Source organism: Aricia agestis, chromosome 14 (genome assembly GCF_905147365.1).
Source record: "Aricia agestis chromosome 14, ilAriAges1.1, whole genome shotgun sequence".
NCBI classification, from domain to species: domain Eukaryota; kingdom Metazoa; phylum Arthropoda; class Insecta; order Lepidoptera; family Lycaenidae; genus Aricia; species Aricia agestis.
This window is the reverse complement of record NC_056419.1, coordinates 3,354,392-3,359,947: the sequence shown is the minus strand read 5'-3', so window position 1 is coordinate 3,359,947 and position 5,556 is coordinate 3,354,392.

The window sequence follows — 5,556 nt, the reverse complement described above, 5'->3', positions numbered from 1 at the left end:
TAGACGATGCCTGCAACTCGCATCGGGAATCGCACGGTCTTCTGGGATAAAATGTGTCCTATGTCCTTTTCCGGGACCGAAAGTCGGTTCAGTGGTTTGGGCGGGAAGAGGTAACAGACAGACTTTTTTCGCATTTATAATATTATCTAGTATGGATTAGTAACATGACGATTTTTTTAAAATGAAATAAGGGGGCAAACGAGCAAACGGGTCACCTGATGGAAAGCAACTTCCGTCGCCCATGGATACTCGCAGCATCAGAAGAGCTGCAAGTGCGTTGCCGGCCTTTTAAGAGGGAATAGGGTAATAGAGGAGGGTAGGGAAGGGAAGGGAATAGGGTAGGGGTTAGGGGATTGGGCCTCCGGTAAACTCACTCACTCGGCGAAACACAGCGCAAGCGCTGTTTCACGCCGGTTTTCTGTGAGAACGTGGTATTTATCCGGTCGAGCCGGCCCATTCGTGCCGAAGCATGGCTCTCCCACGTATAAAATTTGTCACTTTGCGCTAATTTGCAAAAACCCAAGACCACAAGAAAACAAAAGAACATAAAATGTGATTTATCATTTAGCTGACATTTGTTTAGTGATAAAAACGTAGTAAGTATTTAGAGCTTTACATAAGATGTATTATGTGTTATGTGTATTATGATATAGTTTCATTGTTAACTGTGGTTTCAGCTGGGGACAGGTTGATTAAACCGGTAATTCATTCGGAAAGCGCTAGTGTTGGCCAGTTTGTCGATACTTTTGATCTAAATACCCGACGGATTGAAATATAGGCCAGTAACGCACCTGCTGCTCTTCTAATGTTGCGAATGTCCATGGGCGACGGTGGTTATGCTTTCCACCAGGTGACCCATTTTCTTGTTGGCCACCTTATTTTATATAAAAATACGGCTTTATAACGTCATGAAAGTAGTGTGTAGCAAGCACATGATATTCTGGTGTCTTTTGTTTTGAGTATGTGATGTTTAAATTTTCTTTAGATATTTTATTGTCACGTGTAATTTATTATTGTAGTGTAATGTGGTGTCTTATTGTTGAATAAACGTCATTATTATTATTATGATTTTTTGTTTTTTATTCTCCTTTACAGGGTTCTACTACAGTTGCGGGCTTGTGGCCAAGCAACTTCTGTTAATGTGATGATTAATTGTTAATGGCTAAAAACTTGCGGACGATACGGCATGTGTTGAGAATGACAGCTTTTTGTAAGGTGATGTATTATTATTATTAAATCATAGTCTTTGAATGCTATAAAGATTTATTTAATTTTTAGCTTTTTACTGTCTAATTATAAAATATCAGTTCTGGCTTATGAAAAATAGATTTTTCGTAAGCGAGAACTGATATTTTTATTTAGAAATAATGGACTAATTTTCTCCTTATCGATTAAGTCTAACATAAAATTATAAATAAAATCAAAATAAAAATATTTTTCAAAATCAAAATACTTATTTATTTTTGAATAGGTTAACAAAGTTAACACTTTTAGAATAATAATGCTAACATCTTTGTTATTAGCTATAAGTAATAGTAAAAAAATCTTTTTAATAATAATTATTTTGTAAAGTCACTTTTACGTGAAGTTGAACATACAAAAACACTCTATTAGCATCAAAAGCAATAACAATGTACTAATGTAATTTTCATGTCAAAAAATCGATAGTCACTTAACAACGATGTACAAATCTAATTTTCATGTCAAAATTACGACAGCCGTATAATAACTCTATGCAAAAATATGCAAATCTAATTTCCATGTCAAAATTATCAATTTTTACATGGCACATCACTAAATTGACGTGTTAATCCTCTTTACACATAATGATGTCAGTTAATGAATGTAGAGAGCTGATAGCGATGTACACGACAGTCCGACACATGATAATACATAATAATATTATGACGATTATAAAACGCTTTATTTGCAGCTTATACATGCTTTTATTGTCTTTGTTTGATCGTTAAATAAATATAATCCATTGGAAATTGACATTGGATTTTCTGTTTTGAATTCACTTTTTAGTTCACCAGTGTTTTCGACATTTCTATTAGAGATTTGAAAAGAGAAAATTTTAATATTTGCTTTTTAGAAATACATCTTTTTAAATTCATACTCGTAGAAGAAAAATTGCTTCTTAAATAATATTATAATACTTTGCTTTTTGAGAATACGTCTTTTTAAAGCTATGTCTATTTTATAACGAGAAAACATTTCTCAAGTTTTCATCTAGTCTATTAGCATAAGACCCAGTTTCATCAAGCAATGTTAAATAAATAATGGCTTGTTAAATCAGATAATAGCCTGTTAGAGCTATCGAGCGTTCCACCATGCCCTATTGTCATGTTAAATCACCTAACACGGTGTTCAATTTAATTCCTGCTATGTTAAATATTTAACAGGCTGGTATATGAGTCAAAATAACAACTTTCAAAGACAATAATATGCAATATCAATAAAAGAATCTATTTTGACTTTTGAGTCTTTCCGCCATCTTTCCGCTACGTCCTTATTATTAATTATTTTCATAGTTATGAATAATTATTTATTTTCACTTTGCCAAAAATTCAGCCTTCGGATTTTCCTTGACATTGCAAATGTACTAACTTGTATCAAAATTACCGAACCGAAATATGTAAATAAAAGTTTGTATTATGATTAATGTTTTCAGCTTTGACAGATAATAATTATTAACCTGGTAAATTAAGAAGAACTATTATAGCAAAACAAATGTATGCCATCAGTGATATTTTAATTTGGTCGCATTATCTACTATTATACTACTATGGAAGAAAGTGACACATTGCAGCAAACTTGTCGTATTAATCTTGTACATTTCAATTTCGTCGCGTTATAACAAGAATGAACGAATTGATAGTTGTTCACTCGTTGTTCACTTAACATTGCATTTACTAATCCGCTGTTAAATTTTTACTGTGGGACATAAGTATTTTAACAGTCTGTTTAATTTTCCAAGGTCCGTTAAGTAATGCCTTTTTAGGATTTAACAAACAGAGGTTGGTGAAATTGGGTCTAAGATTTATTTTTGTAAACTTCTGTAGCTATACAATAGAATCCATCCATCCGTAGCGATGGCCAGCGAGGCAGGGAACATAAATTGCCGTAACATCTTCCGTCTAGTTCTACGACAATGCAAAATATTTGTTATGGAACTATAATATAAAAATAGTCTTTGTCCACACTATGCACTTTCATCTTCAATTTTCGTTATCTTCTTTCATTCAAATTTTGTTTTGGCGCATTCAATAATTGTTTGCGTCAACGAACGCAATGCCAACATTGTCATTTTTGTTCAGTTGCAGTGTCTGTCAGATTATTGTAAAGAAGCGCTTACACGGGCAATAATTGCCCGGCGACACGAATGGAGCGATTTGAAGCAATGGGGAAGGCCGGTCGAAACTTTTCGTAGATGCCGCCACCTTAGCTTTTACCTGTCAATGATTTTGTCAAACAACAACAACAAATTTATTTAGTAGTTTTGCATAATTTCTGTAATAATTATATTGAAATCATTATGTATTCGTCTTGGCGTGTAAGTGAGCTAAAAGCTGAACTAATGAAAAGAGGCGCATCGCTTAACGGAAGACGGGCAGAATTAGTCGAAAGGTATAACCTCAAAAATATTTGATTTGCATTTTTTTCCAATAAAATTAGGCACTCATAGCCAAAAAATGGAAAAAATGTGTACCTTTTTACAAATATTTTTAAGTTACGTAACAATATTAAGTAAATATTCAATTTGGAGCTTGAATTATAACTTCTATTGTTGTTATTTATTCTTAACTTTTTCACCTTGTAGATTGGAACTTTACGACCGGAATTCCAATTTTGGAAGTGCAGACAATCAGTCCATTGACGATGTGATGGAAGTTCCTCATGTTAGGACATATCGGGACATAAATGCTAGTTCATTGTTACCTCATGTAACCCAAACTTACATACGACAGTAATTTTGCTGGTAAGTATACATAACCCACGTACATAAGTACAAATATTTTCATTACAATTCAATCAAATATCTATAATCACCTATAATATTTTATTACTATTTTTAGTGATGACAAGAAAATAAGTGAAGCTAAGGCATTGTGTGAGTCCCGATACCTACCTTGTTTTAGCAAGAGGATTTGGATTCAAATATGGGGGAAAATACCTTTATTAGAGGATATTGCAAAAAACTATGAAGCAGCTGCAATAAATTTAAAGCTTCACAAAAATGAAGTAAATTTAAAGCTTCACAAAAGTGGAATAGCACAGGAATCTAACTGTAAACAAGTTTTTGTTTCTTATAACTAAACCAAGTTTAGTTATAAGAAACAAAAACTTATTATTCAGCTATATCTGTAATATATTAGTTATAAAGCATTAATGTGATGAAACTGGATTAAAGCATTGTTATAATATAAGATCATATAAATAAAACATACATTGATTTTGTACTTTTTATTATCAACAATACATTCCCTAAACTTATATAACATAAAACAAATAAAAAATATTTCTGATGCTAAAGGCACATAAAAAGAGTTTGTAAAATTTTGTATGTTTTTGTTAAACCTATCAATCTCTCAATGTGCACACATTGCCTGGCAAGCTTCTGGTCATGTTTTAGCAAAACCCCTGCTATTTGTGACTTGCCTTTAAAAAAAGTAGGTATGTTAATAGTAAATATTATGTTTTTTATTGCAAAGATTCAAGACCTATTTGATTTGATTGAACATTAAAACCCCTGTCTGCCATTATAATACAGTCTCCTTCTTGACACTAATTATCTATTAAAGGACTTCACTGTATCATATTTTGACGGTCACTTGTTGCTCCGCTGTACCCTTGAGAACAATTATCCACCTGGGGTTGGACCTACTAAAAATTTAATAGTATTTTTGTATGAGCTAGTATGAATGAGTAGCTCTTTGGGCGGGGTATCTGTAGTATCTGTGTTAATTCTTGAGACCTAAAATAATAATTTTATGTTATAAAAACATGTATGGAAACAAACTATGTCTACTTATATATTATGATTTACTTACAAAATATAGTTAAAAAATAACATACCTGATAAATACTTATGTTTTGGAAGTCGGAATCATGGAAATGTTTACATTTTTATGGGGCCTAACTTCGGGCCTAAAGTTTTTCCTTATTATAGCTTTCAGCCACATCTTAGCCATATTAGGATCTTTTGGGAATTATAGTGGGCACCTATTTCTTTACAAAACGGGACTTCACACATCTGAGGCATGTTATTTATTTAAAATAATCGAAAATTCCCTTTTAATTCCATACACTTTGACAACTACAAGGTGAAAGCTACTATAGCGCCACTTTGACAGTTGCCAACCCCATTAGTGGAGTAATATGGAGCAATTTTAATAAATTGCGGCGATTATTTCGGCGATTATTTCATATCGCTCAATGTCGCCGATACGAATTGACGAATATCCGATGGGCTATTCGTCAATTCGTATCGGCGACATTGACAGTATTGCCTAGTAATTAGTTGATGAAGTTGCGCCATATCGCTTAATTGTA